Source organism: Leuresthes tenuis, unplaced genomic scaffold (assembly GCF_036924035.1).
Source record: "Leuresthes tenuis unplaced genomic scaffold, fLeuTen1.0.hap1 SCAF_2, whole genome shotgun sequence".
Lineage (NCBI taxonomy): Eukaryota > Metazoa > Chordata > Actinopteri > Atheriniformes > Atherinopsidae > Leuresthes > Leuresthes tenuis.
This window is the reverse complement of record NW_027325356.1, coordinates 9,418,021-9,437,419: the sequence shown is the minus strand read 5'-3', so window position 1 is coordinate 9,437,419 and position 19,399 is coordinate 9,418,021. Positions and strand designations below refer to the sequence as shown.

Below are 19,399 nucleotides of genomic sequence, written 5' to 3'. Positions count from 1 at the left end.
GACTGGGAATGTCACGTTTGTTTACAGTCAGTTGGGAATTTCTACAAACAGACAGTTGCAAATACATTTTGTAATTTCACATCTGACCAGGCAGTCATTTGAAAGTTTGCTGTCAGAAACAGGAGCATAGTGAAACTTACAAATGATGATAATGGTGCATGCAGGACTTGGAACAAGGCCTGGAATATGTTCAGCAGGTAAGAGAATGAGTTGAGGGGAGGAGGGTTCACGTGGTGAAGAAATTAAAAATTCAAAAAGGAACATGTTTATTTCTCGTGCGCTTGATTTGACATGTTGATGATGATTGAACCTGACTGGAGACCTTCAAACAATACACAAGATGATATAATTTGATGGTATAAGATGCTGAAATCTGAATCCAGCAAGGTGGAGGCTACAAGTCTTAGTGACATGGCACACGGCACATATAATTCACTATTTCAGTGAAAAAAAAAGAAGACCTAATTCAACTCCAAATGTTGGAGAAATTAAACTGTATGTGGCAGACAGTAAGTGGTCCAAGCACTTTAAAAGCAATATGAAATAACTTAAACACCTATAACACAAACTATGTAATGGCTGTTTCTCCATAGATCCCTCATCAGAGTTGCAACAGTGATATGAAAAAATAATTAAGTGTTAAACAATGCAGTGCTTTAACAAAGGTTTTTATGTTCATTAGATTTGAATATCTTATTCATATAAAATAAAGGTCTTCTAATTGCTCATTTTTCTCTGATCAGCCAGGAACACCTATTGTCTAAGGCCCCTTGTGCTGCCAAAACACCATGATTTGGTGGAGCATGGATTTGGGAAGCCTGGAAGTATCCTGTGGAGTCTGGAACTGAGACACTGGCAGTAGATCCGTTGATCGAATATCTAATGGATCCGTCATGGAATTTGGATCTAGGTTCCTTCAGAGGCCATAACCAAATCTTCTTACATTTGTTCCTGAGCAATTTATGTGGTGTGGTGAGAGAGATTGTCCCGCTGGTAGAAGCCTTCAGACCATTAGGGAATGTCTTTGACAATGAGGGGGTTGGAAAAAATGTTGAGGAGACATTACAAGGAATAGACATGCCATTTAGATTACCCTGAATATGAATGCATGGCAGAATTCATTAGGGGTCTAAGAGGTCAGCTGTACTGATCCTCACTCCAAGAAGCAAAACATCTCCCTTGCCAGAAAATATAAAAAGCCAGGCATGTTGTGGAGGATTATCATAGTTTCAGCTGTGGGGAGACACGGTGCAGACCTACTTCAAACATTGTCTTTGTTTTGAATAAGCATGGAGGAAGAAGATTTCATGCACAGCATGCACACTATTAGCAAGAAAAGTGAGAATATAACTCTAGACCATGAAGTCTATACCCTGATGGGTCCTTCACCATACACATACATCCAGAGAATCAGTGCCGCAAATAACTGCCCAGAGGTGTTTTCAAAATGGTCAACGAGTGATGTGAAGCTTGCCCAGAAAGACTTGGTTTTTGTTAGTATATGTTTCTGGCATGTGTAAAAGTAACACGGACAAAATTAATAGAGTTTATCCTACTAAATAAAATAAAAAATCAAAGCGGACGATGTGTTTATGTCAGTAAAAAGAATCATCTTGCTTTCTAGCAAGATGATTATATAATATAATAAAAACTAACTGTCAGGGAATTTGATCATAGTAATTGGCATATTCAATATCAGTAAAAATCCTTAGACCTCAGAGTAGCTTAAATATTTTTGGTGCACTTCAAATTATAAACAATTTTTTTTTTTCTTGTTACGTTGTTGATTTAGTAAGGACATCTATGTTTCACTGTGGTTACTTACATACATGCTCTAAATGGATTTCCTACTCTTCAGCTGTTAAATAGCTTCTAATGTGGTGTTATGTGTTATTTGTATGGCTCTTATTTTTTCTGTGTTTTAAATTTTGTAGTTTTGCACATCAAGAAATCCCAACCTAAAATTTCACAATCCACATTTACTAGCATAAAGACCTCCTGATGTAAAATGTAAACAGATTTCATGTGTTTCGGCGACTGCTCTGTTAAGTCCCCCCCCCCCCTTCCTGCTGAACCCTACATCAGCATGCTCCTCTGCTGCTGTCTCTGGTTGACCACAAACGACCTCATCATTTCTCCAATCCCAGGTGAACAGGAGCAGCTGATTAACTCTGAGTGCTGCCAAGCTATAGATAGCATTGCTTAAAATAGGGAGATGTGCATTGCAGACGTGCAACACAAACATAGAGTATAACCATGAGGAATAATAACAGATCTTGATTTCACCTATTTTCTTCTCCTTTTTGCAAATCTTAAGAATTTCTCTAAAGGGTAACACATTCTAGGCACTAGTGTTTTCTTTCTCCCTGTGGAAGTAAAAAATCAGAAACACATCAAAGGAAAGTAAGACCCCTATTGTGGCCAAAAAATCCCCAAACTACACACTTTTAAAAAATTGTCTGGAAGCATGCATTCCACAGTTTCCTGTGTGTTTATTTATAGCTTCTTGACAGAATCCCAGGTTCCTGGTTATGTAGAAGACTGATAAATGAGTACTAGACAAACAATATACTGCAGATCACATGAAATAAAATGACAGAAATATATTTGCCAGAGTATTGTCTCCAAAAACAGCCTCATCTCTCCTGTGGACATAGAGTATAATACCAACCCAAACCACAAGGCTATGGTAAGTTGTTTGTTCCAATTGTCTTCAGAACTGAGTCACTAAGTCAACAATGTTACATTTCTTAATGCTATTAATCTGTTTTGCTAGCAAAACATTTTTTTTCATTTGCTTTAGCAGACCTGATAAAGTCCTGGACCTCCTGCAGCTCATGTAGGTGCATGTTTTATGCCTGTAATTTTATCCCTGATGCACCATTAATTGATTTGAGGTGGAAGCAAAATGTTCATTTTAGAGCATCTGTAACTCTCTGTAACCACTTTCATTAGCAATATTAAGTAGATGATTCTGGAAGTGTATGGAAAGAGATCACTACCAATTTATTTGCGTGAAACAAATGTCCTATAATAATTTTTCATCTTGTATTTTTCATTTTACGATGCAAATCTCTTTATATATCAATTTCCAGATAATTAAAGACTGGTTTGATGTTAAAATATATTAAAAAATTATGCAAAGAAAAAAAAACAAGAAAAACAGCCTTTCTCTCAATGACAGTCGTCGTCGTCCCCACCTCCCCCCCCCCCACCTTAATTTGGAATGTCATCTCTTTCAACCCCAACCTTCAGCGTTTTAGACATGACTAATCATTACGAGCTATTTAAACCATGAATTTTACACGTACATTCCCTTTTACTCCATGAATTTCACATGTATGGTCTTTTCAAAAGCTTGTCTCTCTATTAACCTTGAATTATCATCATTAAATCTCCGTAACCATGAATTTGACCCAAGCTGTGTTTTTCATCTGTGATCAAAATTTCTGCAGTTAAAATTTGAGAAAACATTTCACTATCACTATTAGCAGTAGCAGTGCGTAACAATATAGCCACAGTAATAATATTGGGCCACACTAAAAAAAAACCAGCAAGAACAATAATTATTCATATTTATAAGACTTTGTTTATCAGTTTATTTATAAGAATCAGTTTATCGTAGCAACAATAAGCTGCATTAACAAAGACACTAAATAAAGCTCCATATCTAAACCTCCAATGAAGTGCTGCAATTTCTGATCATTTGCTTGGTTCCATAAAATAAAGTAAACTCAATATGACTGCCTCATTCTTTATTTTAATTTTTTTTTAAGATTGTGGCATTTTTTGCCTTTAATGGACAGGTCAGTGGAGGAAGACATGCAGGAAAGATCGGCACAGATCAAATGGGCATTGCCAACCTGGGATGCGCTCCTTACCACTCAACCACCAAGCACTCCAGCCTCATTATTTCAACAGAAAGCAATATTGGAATAAAATTATACAGGCAGCGGAGGCACCACATACAACCGAGTCAACATCAGGCACAGTCAGCCACAGCAAGTGTAAAAAATGCCACTATCAGTGTTGTTTCAGAAAAGAGCTTTCAGGAACGTATGATGGAATGGGAGACACAAAATACTTGACAGCAACTTCCTGTTTAATGAGGGGCTGACAGAAAGCCATACAACTGTTCATGCTCCAGAAAGAGCTAGTGGCTCACTGGATGAATATATACAACAAAGCAGTCGTAGCTGTAACCAAGGACTAGAAAACGTTGCGTGTGTCAGTATGATCATACAGATTAGCAGCCCTAATCTATATGTGATTTTCCATACTTTAAGGCACAGCAACAAGAATTGTTTAATGCATTGTAAGGGTTTCAGTCATGGTGGCTACAAGGGATGGAAATGTAAAAGAGACTTGTTAAGCATATTTAGCGGAGCTGTGGTAACTGAGCTCACTTGGATCTCCTTCTTATGATTACATGGGATGAGTCTCTGCTCACTATTCAAAGCTAGTCATTCTAAAATGACCTCATTAACCCATATCTAACTGCGTAACTGAATGCTCTGACTTTTAGTCCTTGTTTTACTCTTTAATTTTTTCAAAATATGAATAAATATAGGTTAAAATAATAAATCACTCTGTCCTCGCAACATTATGTTTGGTATTTTACATCTGTTCAAACTACACAGCAATGACTGTAGAACAACTTTGACACGCTCACTCAATATTAATACTACACAGAACCAAAATTTTGTTGTACAATAGTGAAAAGTAAATTAGATCTAATTTTAATACTTTTATTAAACTATTTTTTAAGTGCAAATTTCAATCCAGAAGTACTCATTAAATTTTAGACTTTATGAAGTCTGAAGAATTTTACAGAAACTTTTACATTAATCATATATAAGAATGGCCTGATTTTGGTTAGCTTGGTGACTTGGCATGGAGAGATTTTTTGTGATTTTGGCTACATGAATTTGCCTCAGAAGGCTTGTCTAGTATAATATTTCTTGTTTCTTGTTTCTATTATATTGTTTCTTGATGGCATATATGTGTTCTTTGATGCGATATTACCCAAGTCTTGATGTTGCAACTGGAAGAAAATGTGGAAGAAAGTGACAAAGAGAAGATTTGATATACAGTTATATATCAAAAACTAAACAAAGAAACAATATAATATAATTCTTCAAGCTTGTTATCGAGGGGTCAGGATCCTCTAAGATGGACAAGGAAATGATTTTTAGAAAAAAGACACAAGACAGGACTGTGGTTCTGTGCAAGATATTGAGTGAAAACAAGCAGGAAATAGTCTAATGTACAGGGGAGGGTGACATCACGTCTCAAGTTGTAAGGAAAGATGCTGAAAAACAAGAAGCTGCCAAGACATCAGACTCCTCACGGAGACTGGGTGAGATTAGTGAGAGAACCAGAATGCTTGAGCTTACAGTAGCCAGTAGACAGGGGTTGAGTGTTTTGCTCGAGGACCCTGTCAGAACCCATGGCTGCTGATGGACGCATTGGCTGCCAAGGGGAAAAACATTAAAGGCATCAAGGACAGAAAAAATCCTACTCACATTAAACCGAAACAATTAGCCGGTGTTCTAACATATCACTTATTTCTCGCGAAGTAAATTTTTTCCTCTATAAATGACATTCAAATTAATTGCAGGCAAGCTGATGATAATAACATTTTTTCTCTCTCAAGACTGTGACTGTTTGAAATGTCTGTGGAAAAATGTTTGATGTCTTTATCAAGATCTGAACTTCATGACTGAAAATAATCCATTGTGTGGTGATGAAAGAGTGGCTAAAGCTTTGGACTAAAGAAATGATGAGAAAGTGGCATGAAAGAGATCAGGTTCTTTAATTATGGGGGTTTTATATCGAAATTGTTTTAATTGTGTTGGTGGAATATAATGGTTACTTGAAGATGAACTCCATACTTCTAAAACATGCTTATCGTTTTCCTTCTTGAAATGTAGCTGAAATGCACCCCCTCGTTTCCCTTTGGTGACCTGATTATGAACTTTTAGTTTCAGATGTGAGATTTCCTGTTACCCCAAAAACAAAATTTGAGCCCTTATCCCATGCTTATTCCAGTGTGCTTCCATGTGGAAACATAACTCTTTCTTTACATCCTTAGTATCTCAGTTTGACTTTTTTCCTGTCATTTTTCCTGTAACAACCTTCTCTACTTACTCCTACTTTAATATAATCTGCTATGACAAAAAGTCTCTGATCCTTACAGTTATTTCCTTGATGTCGAGATGAATTGTACTTCAGTCGTCCACTAACCACATCAGATAAGAGACAGCTACTGTATAACAGTATGTCAAGTTAACAACTGGATATGTTTTTTTATTGAGTGCATTGACAATGACATATAAAAGAGTGACATGACACAAGCTGGACCTTCAGATTTTGACAAACACTTCTTGTCCTTTATCTCTTTCGTGGTGTTTCTGCCAGCCACCGATAGATGCATGGCTCTGAATCAACAGCTACAACAAATTGAATTGGTCTCAGAGGAGCTTCCACTGGATTTGCACCGCAAACTTGGTTTCAATGACCTTATAGCCCTTGAGCTAAAGTAAACACAAGTGAACTGTTTGCAGAATGTGGAAACAATTGCCAAGCCGTATGGCACAACTAGAACTGGGCATTAGTATCCAATACTTCCCTAAAAAAAAAAAAGATTCATGTGCCGAAATTTCTTGTGCTTTGTTCTTTATCATTCATGATTTACACAGTGGAGGGAGAAGTATACATATTTTTTTCTTAAGCAGAAACCGCAATCTAATAAGGCTAAAATGGCAGATTGCAATTGATGGGGTTGTTCCATTGCTTGATACGGCTTGACTCCAAAGCGCTACCATTTTTTTTTCACTGCATACTGTGTCCCGTAAATATCACTGTTTATCATTAAACAGAATCATAAACTATGAAAAACATGGACAACGTCTCTCTATTTCCTCCCACAGTGGAAAAATAAAGCCAAAGTATTCTGCCTGCAGGTGCAGCCATCTTGTGTTTTTGGAACCTGAGGTGATTGAGGGTTTAAAAACATTTCTAACTCTTCAGTTACATCCATTGTAACTTAATCAGTATGAGATCACAACATTCAATATTACACAATATGTAAATGTTAACATTTCAGCACAAGATTTCATGAAAAGGTTAGGATTAAGGGGTTGCCTTGAGGAGACGCAACCGACAGCAACAATCAGGGACAACTGTCATGTTGACGTCTGGGTCGGGAGGTTTGGAGAAAACCGCCCTGGATGACGTATCATCTGAGATGGCAGCAGTCTGCCTGCCCCACCTTTAACACCTTTCACAGTGTGCTGCCTACTTCTTTCTCTAGTATTTCAGTATCTAATTTTCAGTATTAGTGGAAGACTTGTACATCATCCTTTGACAAACGTTGACAAATCTCTTGATTTTTTTCAACGATGAAGTTCATTTCATATACAGTAAATATTTTTCATTTAACTCGGGTTCATTTTGGGACTCAAGGAAGTGAACTTTTACCTTACCATTTCATTTAAAGCTTTCAAAGAAAACGTATATTTACAAATAATACTTCTCTTGAGGCAGGAAACAGTGAAAAGAGATGTGTTTGTGTAAGACCAACAGCGTTTGAACACCAATCTAAGTGACGGGTCGTCAGGTGGGTGTGTGATCAGCTTTTACAGTGCAGTATTTGGAATCTTTTCGATCTTTTCAGAGCGAGGATATCAAACTGCACTACAGAGCTCGCCTCAGTAGTGCAGGACAAAGAGACATGCATAAATCCGTACTATTAGTCTATAAACACACTGCTTGATAAATAATGCATGCACATAGATATGTGATCCATGTGCGCAGATGAGATATCCATGTCTTTTGTTTCGCTATCAGCTCCCACAAATTTGTAAAACGGTTTGCATGGATTTGCAAATTACTTCTTTCTTGAGAGAAAATGGAGGCATGTGTGTGTGCAGAACTTAAGTACTACTGCAGGGATGCACACAGGTGAGGATTCTCTTTGACCAAACAATGGTTTGGACTGTTTTTACATAATTGTTTATTACTGGCTCAGCTTGCTTGGCACCTTGGCTGAGGTAACACTAAAAAAATAAAAAAATAAATACATAAATAGATAATGTGATGCAGCACTGTCTGAAATGGAAAACTTGAGGAGAGTCAAGTCACACTGTGCTGCACTGTGCAACAGGGCCATAGAAATCCTGCATTAAAAATTCTTCCTCAGTAAAAGTACATTCACGTAAGCAGCAAAATGAAGTTAAATTAAACAACTGAAATAAAAGTATTAGTTTGGTCTGGGTACTTTTGAAATCAACAAAACATTATTGTGAGCCTAAATGACCATTTCTTATCTTTAATTTTAAGAATTTATGAAGAGTAGACTCTATGTGAATATGAACTTTTTCCCTCAACAAGTAGCTTAACAGGAAATGGGTCAGAGAAGGAGGGTGATGACGTGCAACAAAAAAAAACATTCATGAGATGTAGGCTGCTATTTATCAGTAAAGCAAAAATAATGATGAGAGCCTTTTGTGTTTAAAGAGAGAATATTAATAAAATGTCTCAAATAAGTCTGATAGTGGTCTGCTTTAAACAACATCCAGTAGGAAAACAGTAGATGACTGGGATTATGCAAATCAATAAGGACTTTGCTTCTGAGCTGAAGATATCAGACACACTGGTCGGAAAATTTATTTCACATGTCATTATTGCTTAAGTCAAAACAAAAGAAATGGACTGTAAAAATCTGTAGCTTCATCAGCAGTCACAGCAGCTTATGAATTACACATGGCAGGGTTAGCAACCCTCATTTACATGACTTCTGTTCCTTTAGGCAGTTGTTGCCCTCGCAGGGTGATGGAGATAAAAGCATGTGCCTGTTTACGACAAAGTCACAGGACATCTGTCAGAACCCAGCCGACCTGTAAACCTACAAAGGTTTTAATGAGCAAATCTTAGCCGAACCTCTGTCAAGGCACTTCAAATGCCCATCACTGACTGCATGACCCTTTTAGATCTTTCTCATGCCACTTGCGGCAGAAATAATCAAAGAATGGCAATGTCAACAGTAATGCCAGCTTGTAACAGAAGAAAAAACATTCTGGTTGTGTGTGTGACTAAATGAATACAGAAAAGAATGGCTGTAAAACTAAGCGTCAGAAGGCAAGCAGCATGTCACGATTCACCTCTATTGTCGCAAACATCCCTGTGTCTTGTTCTGTTTTTGTTGTTCCTATCATGATGAAATCTTTGAAAGGTAAAGAAATTCTGTCATCTATTTCAGCTCGGCCAAAAAGGTTCTGAGGACTGAAAGGCTGCTTTAAAGCTTTGGGTTGAAGTAATTTCTGAACAGCAATTTTACTCTTTCTCTGCAAGCAGGTTCCCTATAACCACTCTGTCAGCTTTCTGAAAAATCCCCAGCAGGGGATTGCCAGCTATAAAGTGTGCATTAAAGAGATCTATCACAGGGCCAGATCATTGGCTGGGACTGGCACTGGTGTCCAATAATACAGTCTGCCTTCTCCAATTTCAAATGACAGACAGGGAGATGGGAACAATAACCACATTTTACCTCCTCTCACGCACACTCCTGCTGTCTCTCTCAGACCAGTCTTTTCTCTTGTTATGATTTGATCATCATGTCTCTTTTTCACACTGAACACTGAAGGTTTTCAATTTAGGTAGGTTATGATGTTTCCTATTTCTATTGTCATGACAAAAAAAACAAAAAACAATTGAAGTGTTTATGGTCTGTTATGTTCATTTACTGTGTTCCTCTACTTTTTCTCCAATCTCCATATTGGGACCGATCCGTGTACGAATTTGTTTTACTGCGCATTTTTGCAATCATGAGACCTTAGGCCCATTTAATAATGTGTTTGTGGAACACATATGTGTGGTTCTTCAACAATATAATGGATTTGCCATGGGAAGGACAAAAGAAAGGGTTGTTCTGCTCAGATTAAGGGGGCAGGCTGTTAGGGACAGGTTGCTTGGAGAGGTGTTGGATTATTCCACTGTTTCATGTTGAGCGTTATCATGGGCAGGCAGACTGATATGGGCTAAAAGCAGCAATGCAGTTCAACATCTAACCAAGGTCAAGCACTTCCTCTCTGTCTCTACCTGTCGCTGCAAGTCGTAGGGAGATTTGTTCAGGAAAAATTGAGATGAAATGTCAAGAACAGAGTGATTGCTTGGGAAGGGGAAATCCTAATTAACTCTCTCTGGTGGAGATCTTCTGCTACCTCCTTCATGCTGCGTGCGCCTGTATGAATCTTTCATCTCATCCTCCTTGCTTCGGCTCTGAGGACACAGCTCCAATTGCGAGGCCAGCCAAAGGACAGACGGATACAACAAATGCAAAGGTCAAAAAATAAACAGTGTGGCTATGAATGACAGTCTCTCTCTCAGGGATAGAGAAAAACAGCAAACCAATTCTAGCAGGACTTTATCCAAAGCAGCCGCAAGTTACAAAGAAGCACATACATCAAGCACTAAGTTTTCCCTAAAAGAAAGGGTATAAACTCTGTGAGCAATACCAGGATATAATGTGGATTGTTAAGGATTTAAGAATACTCAATTGTTTATGATGGAAGCAATCCAAACTGGAATTGATTTGTCATGAATGCTGACTCTGGTGTTATCCTTTTCACATGCTGTAAAAAGATTTATTGTAGATCCACAGCAGCATCTTACTGTATTACTATTTGTAATCCAAAATACAGTCATTCGTTATTTTATTTTTTTTTACCATGTTACCAAATTAAATCAACTCAAATCAACTTGTCCAAAAACCTCCAATTGTCGATGGGAGGAAGCCCCATACATACACAAAGGGAACATAGAAGCTCCATACAGAAGGGCTCCTGCCAGGATTCAAACCAGGAACCCTCTAGCAGCCAATTTTGAATTTATAATTTTTTATACAGCTTAACTGCTCATCCTCCTTTAAGAAAATTGTGTTACAATCTTGTTCTCCTCACCTCCATCCTCACAAGCTATTTTCAGTGGCAACCTGTGATCAATGAGTTTAAAGGGAAACGGTCTCAGGCAGCTGAACAAACTCTGAAGGGTTTTAGGATGCAGACTGGAATGCATTCTTTGAGCCACATGGAGGTGACATCAATGCCTTGACTGATTATTTGACAGGCTTAATCAACTTTTTTGTGGATACCATTATCTCCATAAGGGCGGTGAGGTGCTTCCCCAATAAATAAGCCCTGGATCACCAGCGATCTAAAAACAGCTGCTGGACTTGATGAAGTGGGCCTTCAGGGAGAAATACAGGGAGTTATGATACATGAACAGTTGTAAAAGAAGATGAGAGAGAGCAAAGAGAGGCACGGACAAAAAAAGCTGGAAAACAAACTTTATGAGAACAGTGAGAGGTGAAACGATCTCATCTTTAGTCAGCATCGTGGAGCTTGCCATTCTAACCAATTGTGCTGTTGTCACACAGCTCATTCTGTGACACCGACTCGATGTGTGCAAGGACGCAACCATTCTTGGCTCATCCACCTCTGTTTGGCATGTGTTAATTACGAGTTGGAATAGCAGTTGACCATTTTGTGGCATGTAGTGGAAACAATATACTCATCCTGGATGTAAACCAGACAGCGGAGAATTGTGCATTTTAGGAGGATCAGGAATAACTCAGACTGTTTCAGTCCGGGGTGGAGAGATGGAGGTGGTGGAGGAGTACAGATACTTGGGTACTCAACTGGACAACAGACTGAACTGAACATACAACACTCAGGCTGTGCACAAGTTGTTGTGGCAGCGGTCCACAACTTTTAATTTGACTAATCATCTTAAATTTCAAATATGGTTCCAGTACATATATTACACCCCTTCAAAGTTGAAACTTTTGAGGAGTATTATTTGCTTACCAAGCATTCTCAATGGGTAAGAATATCACAATGACAAGTTGCAAATGTTAGCACCATTTAAAAGTACCTAGTGTTAACACTGTCAGCTGCTGACTACAGAGCGTAATACATGATTGTCTATTGCAACAAATGCAGTGTACAGCTTCTGTACGCTACTCCTGGTGTACCACATGATGATTTTGTAGTACACTATAAAGTGAATGAAAGCTTTCAGCAAACATTTTCAGCTAACTATAAAGTGGACTGTCACACAAACACAATCTACTGGTCTAATGCCTTACGCACACTTGTTTTTGGTTGACTCTAACTACCTTCCTCAGTTTTGTGATGATGATAAAGGGAGGAAATGGTCTAAACTTACTCATCCTTTCTCTCTGTTTTCTTCCAGCTCTGCATCATAGACACGTCCTCTTTCAACTCGTCTGTATTTAGAGTCTCATTGTTACTTACATCACAACATCATCACTTACTTAGCATTACTTACAGTAGACTTTGGAAAGCTCAATCAGCTAATTCCACATGCAAACAACTTTCCCATTTCCATGGTTGTGAATCATAACAAATGTAAACAAGGTACCAGAATTACCGTCAAAAACCATTCCAGCAGCACAGTATCCAAACCAGCACAGAAAATGTTTCCAAAAATCTGCTTTGACAGAAAAAGCTCATGAGAAAATCTCAAGAAGATTCAAAGAGAGATACAAAATGTCCAGAGCTACTGCAGCAAGCTGCCACTAGTGCCATTCTTGAATGCAATTTATAAAAAAAAGTCTCTTTTTAAATAGATGGCATAAAAGTCAGTCAGTAAAATCCAATTAGACATTTCATTACATATTAGAATAAGTATAAAACTGGAATAAAAAAAATAACTGATGAATTTCTTCTGTTAGCAAGGAATTCCCAGTAGAGATAGCTTGGATAGACTTAAGATACCGTGACAAGTATCAGCTTCTGAAAGCTTACGGCTGAAAAACAGTTATTGACCTTCAAGTAACAGAGAAGCTCTTATGTCAGACTTAGCTAGTGGGTTTGCCTTCTTTAGTTATGGGAAATGATGAGAACTGGGAGGTTTCAGGGCAGATGGAAGCCCACAGAGGAGGTCTCTCTTGGGATGGATCATGAGCAGCCTCCTGCCGAGTTCAGAGATCAAAGCTAACCCAATTACAACAGAACTGACGCACTGTGTTGCTACTAACTTGCCTATTCCACCTACTTTTATTATGAAATCTCACACATTAAAATGTAAGTAACATTCCTGCAGAGGCTATATTTGTTATTTAGTGGGTATTAAAGAATCTCATTTAAGCAACAGTCAAGCTCTCATTGAGGAAATAAAGATTTTCTAATTAATAATGTGGGGCAAAATCATTGACCTGCATTTATTGTGAGCACAAATGCTTATTTTCTGTTCATATTTTGCTTTTTAACACTCAGTTAATTGCATAAGGTAATTCAATTACATTCCTTTAGCAACATGCTAATTCCATCTATTTAAATCCGAGTAAACCTTCAGTTGTGCTCCGTGCAAGCTTTGAAGCAACCATCTATTAAATAGATGGAGCCTTTCATTGCTCAGTATATTGAAGAGGGCTGTGCTGATAAAGGTCAAGTGCTTGAGTGAAATCTACTGAGGTGCCACAAAGTTATCCATCAAACAAGACATGACTGTGGCATGCATGGTTAATGAAGAAGAGCCGGCCATCACAAACATTACAGGGCACAGAGTGTGTTGATGAATGGGGGCAACATGTATTTCTGAAAAAAACAAAAAAACAATCATGGGTTTTTCACAGAATCCTGCAAAGTAGTACACAGGTGAGCAGACATGCAGTGCAGCCTCTAAATGTATCTGCTATATCAAAAATAAGTATAATTGTTGATAGATTTATCCGTGAAAAGTTTTCTTTCTTACTAAGTTGATATAACACGAACAACTTATGGAACACTGTGAACAAACGTTTTTCTTACGTCTTTGCAGAGATAACAAGTTGTCAGAAATGTATATTATTTATTCATTTCAATAACTTAATTAAACTTACACTGTGTTGTTTTCAACGGTCTGCTGTAGAAAGATGCATGTATTGGATTTATTTAGACTCAGGTTGTTTACCTACAAATTAAAGTTAAACTATGGTTACAGCATAGCGTAACCAGTATTCCAGTCAACTTCCCACAACAAGGGATTTTTTTTCTTTGATTAAAGGATGTCTGACAGTGTTACAATGTTTGAGAAACATGTCCAATTTTCTCTGTGGGAGATCATCTCAAATGTAAGTATAATCCCAATAGCTACACATATGTATGTTGAATGGTGTTATTATGAAATCTGGATTTTATTAGGGCACAAACAAATAAATAAATCTGGCTCTGAACCAGGGACGGCTTCTTTATCATGTAAAGAAGAATTCTCCAAAAGCAGCGCAACAGAACAGACAACATTGTTCACTCTCCACTTAACAGCAATCACACAAAAGAAGTGTGTTCAGACAGACGTTCTTCAGTTTGGCTGCAACAAAGAATACAGGAGATCATTCACACCCCCAGGAATGACTCAACACAGTTAATTTTTTTTTCATGTTGCAAAATAATTTCCCATTTGGGGGTTAATAAAATGTTAATATTATTATATTATTATGTATTAGGAATTATATTTATATACACTTGCTCTTTACTGTTTGTAGAAAAAGATAGAAAAAGGAACTTTGGACATTGCTCATTGTGCCTTTGCCAGTTTGAAGATAGTTTAGCACATATATGAAGGAATAAATCAGCTTCCAACTGTATAACCTGAGCCTGCTGGCCCAGGTTTAAATAGCTTAGTTTTATATGAGCTCAGCTCAACTAAAATGTTTACAGGTATTTTAAAAGTGCACTTTAGCCATAATATTCAATTAAAGTTTGAGAGCATAAAGGCACATTTTAGAAAGCTTTTTATGTTGCAGAAAAAATGACATTAAGATAAAACAGTTTGCTTACACATTATTTTATATCAACCGTGAAGTATTAGTTCAACCCAATCCTCTTAAAGTTATTTTAAATGAGTAATTTATGTATTTATTATTATTCATTCATTTGTTTATCTATTCTATTATGTTGTTTTTGATACATATTCTCTTATGTTCTCTTCATTTTACTGTCACTCTTCACACAGCTCTTCAGCCATTCAAATGCACACGTAAGCCATACGATCAATAACTGTGAATTCAAATTAGAGTTTCTTTTATACTGGAGGGTACACACCCGGACGCATGAACTTGAAGGAAACAGTAAAGCCAAGCTGTATAAACTACAGTCATATTAGGTCTCTCCATAGTTAGTGGAACTGTACATAACTTATCCACTCCGCAAGCACCAAATATCAGATCTATTTTGCCTATTTTTCAGAAGAACACATACATGGAAAATGATCTTGACAATAATTTTTTATTTTTTTATTATTTCTTCTGATAAGTATAGTAAAAAAAAAAAAAAACAGAATGCCTTTATGCTTAAAAAAAAAAAAAAAGCAACAATCTAGCCCAGTCCTATTTTGAGGTAAGTTGGGAGACTCAGCAAAAACATTGTCTTCATTTGGGACTAACTGCACATGTAGTTATTTGGGCACTGTGCCTTTCACTTAATCATGCTGTTAGACCCCAATTTAAATTAACTTCACTGTGGTGTACTTGGTGTGTTGGTGACTTTTAGATTAGAGACTGGTGGAAATGTCACCAATAAGTATCCACCAACCAGTTATACAAATGTAAGAGTTGAAATGCTCCTGATTTTCTCACATAAAGTCAATTAAGTGTGTAAACGAATGAGGACTAACCGTCCTTGTTGCTTTAAACCATGAGCATAATTGCCAGTGCCCCTTCCCAACCCTCCACCATGTGAGAGATGCAAATTGGCTCCCAAGTTATTATAATTCCTTCTCAAATACTGCCTCCATAAACAAAAAGAATCTATTTTACTCCCATCAATATGAATTGTAAATTCCACGACACACTCAATTTGACTCTGAGCTCCCTGGATATTAAGTGTCCATATTAACCAGCAACAGGTTTTACTGAAAAAAATAGCATGTTCATATTGCTGCTTCTATAATGCACCCTGTATGAGCAATATACTATGTTACTGCTCAAGATAAACATGCCTGTTGGGGTCTTATTTAATATGACAATCTGAGAGTTATCTGAGCTCCACTAACACGACTGTTTTTGAAAACTGGCTTGTGCTCATAGATGGTAGCTCAGTATTGTTATATAATATATATATATATATATATATATATATATATATATATATATATATATATATATATATATATATATACATATATATATATATGTCACATATTTATGACTTATATTAACTTTATTTTACACAGTTTATCTTGAGCATTTCAGTGTAACTTTGGAGCTGCTGGTATTGTACTTTAATGCTGGTTGGAGAATATAATAGTAAAATCAACTACTGTGACAAGACTACAATAATGATGTGTGGCAAAAAGAAAAATAATAATGTTGGAGGAGACAGCAGAAAGTGAGATTAACAATGCTTGCATTCCTAGTTTTCTGTGACATCAATGTTGTAATTTCTCTCAGCCACAATAATAATAAGTGAATATCATTCACTATGTAGAGTATTTTTCCAAAATACATCAAGTAATATGTAACCTTGTCACATGAAATGGTGCAACTTATCCTGGTTGCCTGTCAATGGTCAACAGTAATATCAACTGTCTTTTCTGTAAGAGCATAACTATTTCATTAATTGCAAGTCCATGGGGGGGCAGGAGCCTATCCCAGCGGTCATTGGGCGAGAGGCAGGGTACACCCTGGACAGGTCGCCAGTCCATCCCAGGGACACACAGAGACAAACGAGACAAACAACCACACAGGCTCACACTCACTCCTAAGGACAGTTTTAGAGACACCAATTAGCCTAACATGCATGTTTTTGGACAGTGGGAGGAAGCTGGAGAGAACCCACGCATACACGGGCAGAATATGCAAACTCTACACAGAAAGGCCCCAGTCGGGAATTGAACCTGGAAGGCTTCACTGTGAGATGACGGTGCTGACCACCACACCACCGTGTAGCCCCCTAATTGCAAATTTTTTCCTTAAAATAATAAAACTTTTATATATTTAATACTGGTTTAGCTTGATCTTCTGATTGCCACCAAGCTAATGTCTGCAGTAACGTTATAAGATTATAAAAATAAGCATATGAAGAAATCTTTGTTTAAAAAAAAGATATGACCAATATAAATGCTTATAAAACATTACAAGTTTTCAATGCTGTTTTCAATGCTTCACATTTGGAAGATGTTAATAAAATAGAAGTGACTGGAAACTGTGAAAATGTTAAATATACCATATACTGTCCCCCTCGTGTGAAAGCATGCAGCGTAGTTTATTCACTTCAAACCAGCCAATAGAAATGTGTTTGGTTCACATTTACTTTTTGCTGTAACTTTCTGAAATATTGTTTCAGATTTGCTTTGCAAATTAATAGAAAACTAGCTGCTGAGTTCTCTTTGTCCATGGTTGTCTTTATTATCGTGTGCTTATTTTTGACATATCCGGTGTTGTGAGGTAAAATATCGCAGTGTCTAATTGAGTAGCAGTGACAATCATTCACGACAGTTCTGTTCTACGAACAAAAAACTTTATGTTCTAGTGTTTTGTAAGTCTTAATACAGTTATATATCTTAGTTTAAATTTTAACTTGTGCACATTTGGAGTCAGATAAACGCAATTTCACTCTGCTTGCAATGTACTGTTGTGAAGCTTGATTGACAATAAAGTTCGCTTTGACTTTGACAAAAGCAAGCTTTGCATTTTCATTTTTTGCTTTGTTGAAACATATTTTTCTAAATGTCACCACTTGCCCATAGATATCTATACGTAAACTACCGGTAGCTTGTTTTAAAGCATTTCTCTAAGAGTAACAGTCACTGCTTAAGTTAGCCGAACGTCCTCAATTCTGAATCTGCACCTTCTTTCATTCTTTATCTCTATACTTGGGTAACATTAGTCCTCTATGCCCATCAGCAGTCTCGTTGTCTGCCTCATTGCTAATTTGTCCTCACTCATAGTGAGCAGACCCAGTCTCTAAGCTGGCTGATGCTAATGTTTAATGGCGTCATAAAGTCTTGTCTGACCTGACAGCTTTCTGGGGGAAGACAGCCAAGTAAACAGCTAAAAGTCAATGTTGGCCTGAAGCACACAGACCTCATTTATGTAAGACCACCTCTTCTGTAAATGAAAGAAATGAGCCTCTGGGTAAAGCAGAAATCCAGAAGGAAGATGTTTTCTCTTTTTCTGCGTCCAGTATTTTAGATTTACATGCTGATTATTTATTGTCGTAAATTCATAGGATTCAATTTAAAGGAATCAAAAGCAAATGTGATTGAAACACATTTAAATATTGTTTTTCTGCAGTGATGCTTAGTCACAAAGCTTCTGATATCGATGTGCATTAGCAGCAGTCATTAAAAACTCCAAATTTTCACTAAAGTTGACTGGTTGCTTTCTCACAAATTTTCTCTAGTTAGTTGAATATAAACTCCTGGCAAGTATCTTTGTTCACTGTCTCATACTTCCTGTCTGTCTTCAATGCTTCCATTGTAGATAAAGGCAATTAAATCACTAAGTGCATGAAGAAACATTTTGTATTCTGTCAAATTTTCTTTGGCAGACTATTACCATAGAATGTATTTTGTTAAGAGGTCTCATTAGAAAACACCTGAGACCTGCTGGGAGGCTTAGAGGCTACACTTTACTCAATGTAAAACCAAACACTCAGATCGAGATTAAAGAGAGGAAAGATATTGAGAAGAAATACAGCGGCAGGTTCTTCGCCCCCTGGTAAGGCAGGGTTTGGTATAAAAAAAAGTCTGCATTTCATTTTGATTAAATACACATTAAGCATCATTTTGAGCCTTGTAACATATATTTTATTTTAGCTACGTGCATCAGTAAACATTCATTGCTGCAGAAAGATAAGCATTCTCTTATTATTTGAGGACAGGTCCAGCCTCATAGATTGACTTTTCCCTCAAAGGGCTTGTCCACGTCTGCATCGGTTCGTAATGTTCTGCATTTAACAAAATGGCAGAGAAAGAGCAGAGAGAAAAAGGTTTGAACTTGATGTTTTTCAGTTAAAGATAGCTATTTGGACAAATAGTGTCTGATTGCCGTTATGGCCTCTTTTCGGGGAAAAAAACTAAACTCTCTTGAGCAGAATTGCTCCGTTGCCTTTTTAGGATTTTGTTGTCCTGGTTGTTTTCATCAGTGACTTTTTGTTCATTTGCAACCCATATTGGGTTAAATATATTTCCTGCACTGAATCATGACATAAATGAGCATTTGATTTTCTTTTCTTAGTTAGACTGCTGTGTGTGTAGCTTATACCAAATAAAATACTAGAGCTCGGAGAAAGCATGTCTCCATGCACTGTTAAATTGAGCCAAGGTCATAGCTTGGCGAGGCCATTTTAGACTACTCTATTTTCCCAGTATACAGACATAAGAGGGCAATGGA

At 37.2% G+C, this 19,399-nt stretch overlaps 1 protein-coding gene across 1 annotated transcript in view; it reads right to left on the bottom strand.

Annotated features, from left to right (window-relative positions):
* The window catches only part of lrrc28 (leucine rich repeat containing 28), a 362,729-nt gene extending 344,623 nt beyond the window's left edge, over positions 1–18,106 (bottom strand). The window contains exon 1 of the mRNA XM_072380129.1: positions 18,089–18,106. The gene's annotated coding sequence lies outside the window, so the exon portion shown is untranslated. The remainder of the gene's footprint in view (positions 1–18,088) is intronic.
* Between the last annotated feature and the right edge of the window lie 1,293 nt (positions 18,107–19,399).